The sequence below is a fragment of the Antechinus flavipes genome, chromosome 4 (assembly GCF_016432865.1).
Source record: "Antechinus flavipes isolate AdamAnt ecotype Samford, QLD, Australia chromosome 4, AdamAnt_v2, whole genome shotgun sequence".
Taxonomy (NCBI): domain Eukaryota; kingdom Metazoa; phylum Chordata; class Mammalia; order Dasyuromorphia; family Dasyuridae; genus Antechinus; species Antechinus flavipes.
The window spans coordinates 142,424,493-142,438,374 of NC_067401.1; positions in this window are offsets into that span (position 1 = coordinate 142,424,493).

Below are 13,882 nucleotides of genomic sequence, written 5' to 3' on the forward strand. Positions count from 1 at the left end.
TCTGTCTCTGTCTTTCTATCTCTCTCTCTCTGTGTCTCTGTCTCTTTCTCTCTCATGTCTCTCTGTGTCTCTGTCTCTGTGTCTCTGTTTCTCTCTCTCTCTCTCTCTCTCTCTCTTTCTCTCTCTCTCTCTCTCTGTCTTTCTTCTGTCTTTCTCTGTCTCTCTCTCTTCTGAATCCTCCTTGTCAATTCTGTTCTATTGAACTGTCTATTTTTTAGCCAATACAATAGTTTTAATGACTGCTACTTTATAATATAACTTGAGATATGGAAGTGCTTTTTCCTCTTTATCCTTACTTCTTTTCATCATTTCCCTTGATATTCTAGATCTTTCAGTTTACAAACTCTTAGAGACCTCCATACTCTTAACTGCATATCCTAATTAATTAATTTATTTAATATCTTTCCCCAGTTACATTCAAAACAATTATTTTTTTACATTTGTTTTTAAGATTTTTGAGTTCTAGGTTTTCTCCCTTATCCCCACCCACAATTAAGAAACCACATGTGCAGTTATGCAAAACTGCATTAGTTCTTATGCCAGTAGCATTGGGTGCTGGATTTATGAATATGAGAATGGAATATGACTCTGAAATAGCAAATTATCTGTGGTTTTGCTCTCTTCCCATATGTAGGAGATTTCAAAAATTTACTTGACCTGAATTTTATATTACATAGACAATCCATACTGTGACCACACACCTGAAACTGTCACTTGGTGATCTCTTCCCAAACTTTCTTTCAACCTAGAGTTTCTGAAAAAGATTTTATAAATGGAATGTTTATCTGGAATCTGCCAGAACTGGCTGTATAAGCAGCAGAGAAATAGAGCAACTGAGACAGGAAAAGTTGCTTACCCATAGTTTAGGATTATACATACCCTCCTTGGATTTCCTGATGGAGGAGATTCTCTCTCCTTCTTTCCTTTTAGCAGATATGGCAGGTACACATATATGGCAGTGAAAACATGTGATTTCTAAGATGTGCAGGTCCAAGATGAACCCCAAACTGGTCCTAAAATCCATAGCCACCTCTTTTGCTTTATCTTTTTTTCCCTGAGGGCAATAAAGACCTATTGAAGAAGATGGCTGGTTTTTGAATGGGTAATCCTCAGAAGAGAATTCCTGGACAACTAAGTTTTGGTTGTTGCTTCTTCCCGATTATTGTTAGCCTTAAAAGCTTGGCTGAAAGTATTTGTTTTTTACCTTAGAGGCAATACAGAGTCCCTTGAGATTTTTGAGATGTGTGTTATCAAATAAACTAATTTGGCAGCTCGGTGGAGGATGGCCTGGGGAGGGGATAGAATGAAAGCAAAGAAACTGATCAAAGGCTACAGTGACTCCCTTGAGCAAGGTTCATTGAGGGACGAAATTGGTGTCATGAACATGTACATCACATTTCATTTGGTTGCATGCCAGGGAATCTTATTTTTTATGTTAAATTTGGACATTTATTGAATTCTCAGTCATAAAGGGAATTATTTTTATAACTCAAACTAAAGAAAATTATAACTTAAAAAATAAGCAATTAAACTATACTCAAATGCAGGGAAGCCCCACATATTGTGAGGGTTGTCCTCTAGATGTAGTATGGAAGTCTCATCACATGACTTGAAGGAAGACAGAATAGATGATCTTTGGCATCTTTTCCCTGTGACTCTTCCTCAAGGGAGACATTAAATCTTGTCAAGAGCAGAGAAAGGAGGTTGGGGTCAGAGGCAACTTCTCTGCTCTTGTCAAAAAGAGCAGAGATATTAAGCTAGCATTATATCACTCTCTTCACTTAAAGATTATTTGCCTGGAGCATATGATTTTCAGGTTCAATCCAATTTCTGACCACTGTTTCATTATGGAAGAAGGAAGACTTCAAGCTTTTATCCAAGGCTTGATTCCTTTTCCATAAAATACCAGTCCCACAATAAACACACATAGCAATTATCACAGAAATCCATCTATCCAAAGCACAGCCACACAGAAATCAGATAATGTATACAGAGAAGACAATATACCAGTCAATACAAAGTGAAGAAGCTCTCCCTTTGGGAAAAATGTAATAGCTCAACCAAAGAGACTCCTAGATCTCACTTAAGGGGAAACTCCTTGATTTCTAGTGTAGCTAGTTGGGGATGGGCACATAATGGAGACTGACAACTTCTCTAAGATTAGCTTCTTTGCAGTCCTTTAGCAACCTGAAGTGAAGTTGGCATTTTTCATTTTCTCTCTTGATACTGGACCTGAGAAGATCCTGAAATCTGAAGAGATTCAGTGACGTGGAGAAAGCTCAAAAAAGATAGAAAAGCTTTCCTCTTTCCTGATTTCTCCTGCCTTGCCAAACGGAAAGGTCATTAATAATTATCAACAGGAAGAATCTCATGCCAATAGACTTTGGGGTTTGAGTTACATAAAAATATCCATTGCAAAGATTTCCTTTTAATCAAGTTCTCCCCTTCATTATAAAATACTCAGCAACCACTTTGATTAAAAAAGCATGTTTCCAACTATACTTTGTCATAAAGAACTACCTGGAAATGCAGCTGAAGGAATGGCCATTAACCTTTAAAACTTAAAATACAAACTTTTTAATTTCTTGCTCAAACCAATCAAAATTCCATGGTAAAGAAATGGAAAAAAAAAGTGACTAGAGGAATCTAAGGGGAGAAACATGTTTAGTTAGTTTTTCCCTCACCTGGCTATAAGTCACAGGTAGGGATGGGAAAGAGTAGGGTAGACCCTGTTTCCACCTATCAGAAATGTCATCAGAGCAAGAAAGGAAGCCAATAGAGAACCTGGACTATAAACAAATCAATGGTTAGACATTCCTCTCATACCAGAATCTTTCAGAAAAAAAAGAAGGAAATTGAGTGAGAAGTAGAGGAAGAAATTGCAAATAATGACATTGCCTGCAGCTTCTACTTAAAGTCCCCATATAGTAGGAAAACTGCTCCAACTTCCTCTGGGCTCTGGATTTTGGACAACCCCACCATGGTGAGAAGGCTATTTGCCCCTCAGAGTGTGTTTGGACACAACCAGTGTGACATATATGTTTGAATGCATGGTGGCTTTGTGAGAGGGAAAGAGAAGTCTGTTCTTAGATGTGCTGTGGAGGTAGAATTGACAAGATTTAGAAACTCACTAAATGTGAGGGTGTCAAGGATGACATCAAGATTGCAGACCTGGACAACTCAATGGATGATGATACCCTCAATAAAAGTAGGTTATTTTTTAGGAGAAATAGTTTTAAGGAAAATTAAATGAATGCTATTTTGAAGTTGTTGAGTCTGAGATGTTAATAGAACCTAGTGATGAGGTCCTGAATGGTGAGTGTGGTTGGCCAAGAGAAATTAGAACATTGATGGAATTGTTTCCTGGGGCAGGCAGGAAGAAGGCTCTGAGAGAAATCAGTTTAATTCAGTAGTTCCCCCCTCCTCTGGAGGTAATCCAAATGTCAACAGATTAGAGCGCTTTTCTGAGAGGGAACATTTTTTTTTTTTTTGCCAATTTGGAGAAATTGAGTCAACACACAGTTGGCAACAATGGATCAGAAAAGGGGTGGGAGTTTTCAGAGATTTGCTGTGCAGAACTGCATTTACTCATCTGGGTCGGAAAAATTGCAAACATCAAGGTTTGTTTGATGAAAATGATGAGGAATTTCAGAAGCTACTAAATGAAAAATGAGAATTCCATAGGGTGTACCAGCAAGATAGTTCATCCATCTCTAAGAAGGTAGCATTCAATTCTATTAAAAGTAAAGTACAATCAAAATTTAGAGAAATGCAAGATTCTTGGCTCAGTAAAAAGTCAGATGAAATTCAATTTTATGCTGGTAGTAACAAGCCAAAGCATTTTTATGATGCACTGAAGGCTATTTATGAGCCAAAGACTTATGGTGCATCTTAACTACTCAGTACTGATGCTGCCACACTGATTAGTGATAAGAACATGATCCTAAATAGATAGGCTGAACACTTCCATAGTGTTTTCAACAGACCATCATCAATCAATGTGGAAGCTATTGACCATTTACTTTAAATTGAAATCAATTACTCCCTAGCTGAAGTTCCAATTGAAAAAGAGGTTTTTGAATGTCATTGGACTACTCTCTTGTGGTTAAGTACTGGCAGATAATCTAGTCAGATTATCTAACTAACTCTTTTAGGGTGCCAAATCCCTTTTAGGATTTAGTGTGCCAGTTAAGGCATGCCCCAACCTCATGTAGAGTTCCTTTTCTACTGGGTAATTGTGAGTTCCACTAAATAACCTGTCTTTTATATGTTCTCCTGCTCTATTTAATATTGACCATTCCTGGTGTCTATTGTATTTTTAAATTTTGTCTGTGATCCTCTTTTCCTAAATAAACCTACTTTTGCCAAAGAGAATGGTAACTGCAACATTTGGTGCATCTCCTAAACCTATCACAAATGCCCCATCATTTGCTACATCAGTCACATCAAAAGTACTATATAAATGCTGGTATAAAATTATTACGTCACAAAAATAATATTATTATTAAACCAAAGCCTTTTGCTCTGGAGTATCTTGGGGAAAGATTAATGCCTGGCACAGTGCTCCACACAAAGTTAGTACTTAAAACTTTATGAGTAGAATGTTAGCTTCTTGAGGAAAGGGGTTGTTGCATTTTTGGTTTTGTATGTCCAGTATCTAATATGATGTCTGGTATGGTATAGGCAACTAATAAATGGTCTTTAAATTGAATCTGTTGCTTGTATTGTACTTTTCTGTGCACATACTGTCTTCTTTTAGTAGAATATGTGAGGTGGTTCATAAACAGCTAAATTGAATTGTAAGATTCATTTTTTCAGGTTCAATTAAATAATCATTTATAAAGTTCCTGGATAAAAGGCCTTGCATAAGCCTGAGCTGTATAAAAGTCCTGGCTCTGCTACTTATTGTGTGCATCATTAGTATTTTTCTAGACATCAGTTTCTTTTTTAAATGAATAGGTAATACCATCCAGTCCCTCCTGTATTCCAATTCTATGAAATTAGTGTGAAACAAAATGCAACTTCTGCAATGCTCTTCAGCAGAACAAATGGACTAGAAAGGATCCTTTAACCTTCCTCCCTACTCTAAGGTTCTCCAAGGGAAGTCTCACCTTTGATAATTCAACTACTCTTGTGGTCTTCTTAACTGGGAATATTCCCCTCTAAGGTTCACCCCCATCTCCCGTTGGTGAGTTTCTCCCTTTTGTGGAGGGGCTCAGGCTGATATTTATTCTCCTGCAAGTCTTGTTCCTGGCTTCCAGACTTCAAAACCATGGCCCCCTTGCAGAGTGCCTTCACTCCGCACCCCCAAACCCTTTGCAGCTTCTTTGTACGCTGTCTCCCCTCTCTCCCCTTAGAATGTAAGTTTCTTGAGGGCAGGCGTAGTCCGTAGCAGATTGTCTGGCACAATAAGGATTTAATAAAGGTTTCCTTTTCCCACTCTCCTCCATCCTTTCCTGCTTCCCTCCTCAGAACAGTAACAACAATTTTTCTTAAATTGCTCCAGGAAGGTGACTTTCCTTTCTTTCCTACTCCCATCCGCAACTGATGACAGAACTTTGCATGCATTTATTGGCTGAACGCAACAGAATGCTTTCGCTTGTGCTGATTGGGTTTTAGTCGTTATGGGGCGGGGATAGGTAGTTCATCATGACTTGTAGGGCTACGATTGGAAGAAGAATCAGGCATTCCCAGAGGGCTTCCTTCTGTCACCTTGGTTGCAATGGGCCGGGCTAGCCTTGATCAGGTTCCTTCCTCTCTGTTGGTCTAATTCCTTGTCATTCACGATGCCACGCGTTCATTGGTTTTTTAAAGCTTCTGAAGGGAGAGGGCTATTGGTTGCCTGTTGGCCCCGCCTCTGCGTTAGTCGACTGTTCTTTTAGGGTGGGGAATTGACCAATGTCCTAGGAGTCGTAAGGTATTTTGAGCAGAACTCTGTGAATGCCTGGTTTCCGTCCAGAGTTTAGGGCTAGGTTGGGCTGCTCACTTCCCCCGTTTCGAGCTGTCTTAGCAAGCGGAGGAAGGGATAGGCAAGGGCCAGCGGGCTCGGAGAGAATGGTTGTGCTGGAGATAATATTCCCTCCTCTTGCTCTCCCGGGAGCGAGGACCGGAAGACAGGGAGGACTTTGGCAGCCTTTGGACAGCTGGGAGCCCTCTCCTTCCTCTGCAGTCCCTAGCCACCCCCAGGGACGTATTGCGTAACTGACCTTAAACCCTGCCCAAGTGCCAGAAGAGGGAGGGAATGTGCCTTTGAGGTCGAAATTCACAGTAGTTTCAGCTGAGGAAGTATGTGTGTCTGTACCCACTCTTACACACACACACACACATATAGTGTTATATAGACAAGTATAACAAGTATATAGACGTTGAAATATATATTAAAACTTTTTTTGAGGAGAACTAATGACATCATGATGTTGGAGTGAAATAACGGATAATGGGTGATGTTTTGACTTGTAAGTAAAGTGGATTTAAGTGAGTTGCTCAAAATTGTCAATCATCGAAGTCCAGGGACAGAACAAAAGTCAAGACGACTGGAGATGGCCCGGGTTGAAATAGATGACGATGATTCTGGAATCTTTGATGTCAGGCCCAAGCTCTAAGGGACACAAAGCACCTGATTCAGTCTCCTTCATAGGCCCGGGATCAAATTCTCATCTACCATGGTGCTGGGAAGGGAGGGGGATGTCTTCACATGCTTTGAGGAGACACCCCCCTAATTTAGTGAATGGGTTTGAATTCTATTGGTTACACCCGAAATCTGGTTTAGGCCAAACCGTTTTAAGGGGTTGTGACTCTGCTTGCTCCAGCTTCTTGTAGTCATAGGTAAGAGTTGGGGGATAGACAGACATCAAAGGAGGGGCTCAGCAAGCCCTTACCCCAAAGATGTTAGTGCTCCTTGAACACCATATACATGTTATACACACATATATAAATCATTTTATCTTCTCAATCTTTGACCTCTATCAGAAGATAGGTCGTATGTTTCAGTGTTAGTGCTCTGGAAATAGTCATTACCCAAAAAATTCATCATAGTGACTTTTCACCTTTATATACTAAAAATTATTAATTCATTTTCCAATTTATGGAAACCTTTTCCTATTCCCATTCTTTGCCATCTCAAAGTTCTTGAGTTTGTTTTGCTTAGAAGTAATCCCTTACTTAATTTGTCCTCCTCCCGTCTCTCTCCTTCCTCCCATTTTTCTTTTGAGTGAAATATATTTCTGTATACAGAATTGTATACAGAATCTGTGTGTATTTGTGTGTGTGTGTGAGAAAGATATTTCATTTCTTTTCCAACTTTTATCCTTAAATTCTTTCATTCCATTTACTCTTCCTTCATTTCTTCTAAGAATTCTAGTTGAATTTTTGCCAAAGCTAAGTTTTTCTTTGACGCTTTGCTTGTAAATGTTTTGGAATCATTATCTTCTTTTGCATTTATGTTTTGAATGTCTTCACCACCACATTAGTTCATTATCATGTAGTTTTTTTTTTCTTTTTGTTTATTTGCCCATTCTTTTTGCCTACTTCATGTCTAAGACTTGATTTTAGGGTTAGGCTCTGCCACACTTCTGAAGAGAAGGGCTAGACTGGTCCTTTTGCTGCTTCCTTGGGGTATTGAGTGTTGTGTTATTTCAGAATCTCAGGGACAGACTGGGAATTTGCAAGCTTCTATTGCTCTCAAAGGGCTCTGATCTTTATCAAGATATGATTGCCATCTCACCCCATCTTTACCCCCCAGCTGTGTAAAGTTACTGATACAATGCTGCTAGACTGTGCCCATAGTAAGCAGCTGGAAGTCATTGTTGGTTCAAAAAAGAAGTATAGGATCCTCTTTGGTTTGGGTTTCTTGACTTTGTGCAGGTTAAGCTACATACTTAAAATAAGACCATTTTCTGAGTTTGAGGTCTGAGCTGTAGAGCCACAGTTCCCTTTTATTGTCCTGCCTCAGTTTCCCTAATTGTCCTGCCTCAGTTTCCCTAAGTTGTTCTCCCTGAATGTTCTGCCTCAGTTCCTTTTATTGTTCTGCCTAAATCCCCCTGGTTGCACCTCCTCCTCATTAAAACTGAGATAATTAGGGCTGTTGCCACTCTTGTATTCCAAAAGATAAAACTCCAGATGTCCTATCTCAGATACCTCATTGGCATTGTCTACCTCTATCTCTTCAGACTTCCTGGCTCTAGTTTGACTATCTCCTTTACTCCTAATTCGTAAGAATTTATGGTCCTACTCCCCAACCTAACAGAACCAGATTGATGGTCCCTTCTTGGAGATTCCCAATCACCAGAGTTTGGATTCCGCCCCCCTTCCTTGGACTCTACCCTTATAGCTTAAGAGCCACATATATATATATATATATATATATATATATATATATATATATATATAATATATATATATATATATATTTCAGGGGAAACACACATTCTCTGCTGGATGCTTTGAGACATCAGCTCTTGGGGCAACATGCCCCCAGCACAATCTCTCCCTCTCAAATAAAATATTAAAAATTCTCTAATGTCTATCTTGCCTCAGTTTCTCTGGTGTTACAGAGCCACATTACAGCTTTTATTAGCTTCTGAATTTCCTCCTTTTTAGACAAAAAAGACCTCCCCACCTAGGCAGGGCAATATCACTGCCTGCACAGTTCCCTTCTCCCTCTTCCATGGATCTGTGACCCACAATTGGGTAATGGACAATGAAGCTGCTAGTTGGCACCTGTTAGTACCATTGTAGCATGCTGGTATGGATCTGAGCCTTCTTTTTGTGGGGTATGCAGCCTCTCTTTGTGTGCTACTTCTGTTCAAACATGTCTCCCCTATCTGAAGACCTTTTGTCAATCTACCCATGCTAACCTTGCTGGACAAAGGACTTTTTCAGGATTTTTCCATCAGGATTTGGTTTGCTACATTTATAGGTCCTCTTGAAGGAGCTATGGAGGAATAGTACAGCAGTATTACTTTCTTCTATTTTGCAATCTTGGTTCCTTCAAACAAATTTGTTAAAAATTTCTTATACATAAAATACTGTGTTTAGTACTGGGACAGACTGGGTGCATAGGACTTGCTCTCATGGAGCATACAAGTCTTTATTAATATAGTGCTTTAAGATTTGCAAAGCATTTTACAAATAGTGTCTCATTTGATCATCACAGCAACCATAGATGTTATTATTACCTCTATTGTACAGGTGAGTAAACTGAAGCAGACAGAAGGTAAGTAACTTGTCTGAAGTCACACAATAAGTCTAAATCCAGATTTGAACTCAAATCTTCCTTACTCCAGGTCCAGCCTCTATCCCATTGCAAAAACAAAATGAACGAATGAATGAAAAAGCCTTGATTCCATGGTTAATATGTGCAAAAGCACTGAGAATACAGAAAGAAAAAAAGAAATTCCTGATCTCATATCTTAATAGAAGAGATATCACATAAAGAAAGTTTCATCTGTAAGAAAGCTGGAAAGCACATAACATTTCAGATAAAAATAATAGTTTCTAGTATAAAATAATTAACACTGTCAAGGACTCTGGTGACAAGAACCATTTGGGAGTCTTCAATAACTGTGCCTGTAGGCTCCAAGAGGAGATGGTGGCTCCCAGGATGGGTCTGCTATTACAACCAGGATTCTTAGGTTTACCTGCTTCTCTGGTGGCCTTGAAGGCAATCCCCTTTTCCATAGTGATTTATCACCTTAGCAATAGCAGTAGGGTCCAGACAGGAAACAGTACACAAATAATGGTCTTGAAACTTGCTTTGTCAGTATGCATAAGTCACTACCCCCTCTGGGCCACATTTTCCAGGTATCACTTTCTGTGATTCCATGTCCATAAATAACTATGTTACAAGGAAGGATGCATGAGATAAGTGTAAAGGAGAGGCCTAGACAAAGTAATATTTTGAACTGCAGGATGCAAAGATTAAATTCTTATCTGTTGCCTCAGAAGAAGGACAACTGTTTTTGTTGCTGTAAGAGAGATTCAGTTTATGTATTCTAATAATTCACGTTCCTGGGGGAACATCAGCTGGGCTAAGCAATACTTGTGAGTTTCACTAAGTTAAGACTTACGGGGTTGGAGGGAGAGAGAGAAGGATAAAAAGGAGGAAAAGAGTTAGAAAAAACAGTTCATTTATTAGGGCTGGTAGGAATTATTTGCCTCCGGTATGACTCAGTAGCCTCTCATTCTCTTGTAATATTTTGTGATTCTTTTTTGCTAGTTCATCCCACTACCTGAAAACAAAGAAAAGATATCCCTGGTTCAGTGTTCTATAAGTCACTTTTGTATATTTACATACATAAAATACTTTAACTTCATGAATCTTCATTTATGTAGCAAGTTCACTCAGAAAACTCATTGTGAATATAAACTCGTTATTTATCATTTCTCTGCAGTAAACAAATTACCTAAACTTGTATGTGTACAATGAAAATATTTGGAGCCAGGAAAGTTTAACAATGTGTGGGTGTACATAATGAGAATACTTTTATGAGTTAATATGTAGATATTGTTTATAAAACTAAGAAAATTTACATAAAGTTTGTTATAAGATGTAAATCAATGTAAATTTGATAAAAATAATATAAATATAAATAAAATTTGATAAATTTTCTAAATGTAATATAAATACAAATAAAAACTTGATATGATTTTATAAATCTATGTAAATTCTTTTTTATGTGGCAAATAGCTGTTTTTTATGTGTGGATTTTGGTCTATTTTGGTAATGTCTAATACTGTGGAGGTTTCATTTCAGTTTTAGCTTACATGTACAAGAACTTTCTCACTGTTCTGAATATACTGTATTGTATTATTGTATGTTTTAAAATTACATATTTTACAAAAATACATATTTTCATTCCAGTACTAAAGTGTTATTAGGAGTTGATTACCAATTCCAATCCAGCTTATGTGAGCAAAGCCCTTTGAAGCCAGGACCTTAGAATAACTTGTTTAGGTAGATCTTAATAGACATAACCCCTATAGAAATTGATGAAAATCTTGTCTGAAATGATTGGGATCCAAATGAATCTGTATTTGACTAGTTTGGCTACAACAGTTCTTCCATCTTCCCATTCTGTGGGGGGAAAGCTTTCCATGCTTTCAAATACGCCATGATAAGAATTGTGGTTCCCATGACTATTCCTTTCTCTTTACAGAGGTGAATGACTGACAACTCTGCAGGTTTCGAAGGGCATTATTGTTGACATAAAATATAGTATTAATCTCATATTTTCACATATAACTATTGCTATTTTGATCATGATGTTAACTTTCTATGCAGTCTTTCTTGGTGCTCTTATCAGCATCCATGGATTCAATTATTATCCCTTATGCAAATGATTCTTAGATCTATTGATGCTGCCCTAAATTGTCTCCTTTCAATCTTAAATCATCAGATTCTCACTAGACAATATCTAATTGGATATCTCATAGACATCCAGAATTCCCTAATCAAGATAATTCCAAGTCTCCCCCTCACCTCCAACCAAGGGACAAGCTAATTGTACTAAAGAAAGAGGCAAGGAACTCCATTATGATTATGTAAACAATTTAATAAAATCATAATGGGTTATTTACATAGGGCTTATCTGGGGACCACTGCCAGACAATTCATTGGGTCTCAGATCCCTGATATGCAGTCTAGGCAGCAGTCTAGGTACTGGATCCTCACAAAGACCCCCACAAAAGTTCTATAGTAATTATAGAAATCAAACAAATGGAGGAGGAGCTGCAAAGCATCATTATATATGATGCAGTGACATTATTTATGTCATTGTGGATTTGCATTACACTTAGCAAGAAGTTTTATTTGGGGCATGGGTTCTAGAGCTTGGGTGTCACACCAGCACTGTTGGGTGAGTACCTAGATATCCAAGGTTATGTGGTGGACACAATGAAGGTTATGTTCTGCTCATGGCATCTGGTTTTTTTTGCTATCTGGTTACTTCATCCTTGTTATGACTTTCAACCCAAAAGGGACCCTACAGACCATGTGCTGGTCAGTTTGAATAAGTTCCCAGACACACAAATATTTGCTTAGTACAATGTCCTTGTAATAGCTTTCATCCTCTTCTTTCTCAATGGCTCTTACCCTAGTAGTATGGCTTTCACCAATCAGATCTCCACAACATCTTAATCTCAACACGTTCAAGACAACTCATCATTTTCCCTTTTAACCCTTCCCCCTTCTGGACTTCTCCATCATTGTCAGTAGGACCATCTCCTTGCAATCATGGTGTCATCCTCAATTCATCATTCGCACTCAGACCACAAATCCAATTAACTGCCAAGTTTTGCTGATTCCATCTTTGTAACATTTCATACATGTATTTCTCCACTCACATAGACCCTTATTACCTTATGCCTAGAATACTGCAATAGCCTTCTAGTTTATCTCCCTTCTCCAATTCCTTTCTTACTTCAGCCTATTCTCCACTAAGCTGCCAAAATACATGTCTGACCATTTCACTCTCCTACTCAACAGCCTCTAGAATCAACTAGAATGTTCTCTGTTTTGTTTTTTAAAACTTTACTAACTGGTCTCTTCTTGCCATTCCAGTCTTTTTTTCACTTTACTCCTCTCTATTTTTCTATCATCTAATGATACTGGTCTTTACCATCTCCAAATTTAATGCATTTTCAATTGTTGTTCCCATAAGCTTGGAAAACTTTCTTTCCTCCTCTCTGTTTACTGAATGCCTTCAGACAGCTCAGATTTTATATTCTGTAAGAGACCTTTTCCAGTCCCTCTAATATTAGTGCCTTCCCTCTGTGATTAATTCTAATTTACTACACACACACACACACACACACACACACACACACACACACACATACACACACACACACAAACACACACAGTCTTGTGTGTACATATTTGTTGCTTATTTTCTTCCTCATTAGAAAATTCTTCTGCAGAGATTAATTTTTTGGCTTTCTTTGGATCCTCAGTACTTTACGTGGTGCTTGCCACAAAGTAATTGATTAATGTTTGTTGATAATAATGATGGTTTGTTTAGAGTATCCCATTTTTTTGTTGAATTGCGTATGATCTGGAAAAAATCAACAAATTAAAGCTAAATCTATTTTATGGTTAAATCTTATTATAAAATTGGAGAATAATTCTATGGAAAGCAACATCATAGAGTCAAAACTTTGTGTTCAGAAGCAGTCACCATTGGTATGATTTTTTTTTATTTAGATCTAACAGTGCTACTGTTTATTTTAATAGTTTAGCTATTCCTATATCCAGATTTGTGTTATCCCTATGTTTTTGTAACTGTTATATATGGACTCTAAAATGAAGAAGATTTACTCCAACTTCACCCCCCTTGTCACGTTCTCTTATGCTTCTCATGAACTTAAGGCCAAATGAATAGGGAATCTCCATATTATTAGTTAGTTCATTTCAAATCATTGTAAGAACGTGACTTTCCCCATGTGAACCCAATCTCCATGTGAATCTAATCTCCATCCGAACCATGTGAACCTAATCGAGGTAGGACATGACTCCCATGGGAACTTGACAACATTTGACTATATTCTCCCATGGGAACTTGACCATTCCCTAACCCATAACAACAGATGTTTTAGCTTTTACTCCCATGAGAACTTGACCATTTTTTAACCTATAAGATAGGCACGTACCACCTGTATTTTAGCTCCAAATACGTAATTCCAGGAACTCGCCACTCCTTGGAACTGTTGCTGTTGATAAGGACTGGTCCCCTTGTCAATACAACATTTGACTATAACCACCTGGAGCCCTAGTTGGTACGTCCCTGTCTTACATGAGGTCTTCATTTGGCCCAAAGCCTTCTTTGTCCTGATTCCTATAAAAAGCGGGCAAAGCATTCTCCATTTTGGAGCCTCACCCACGGAG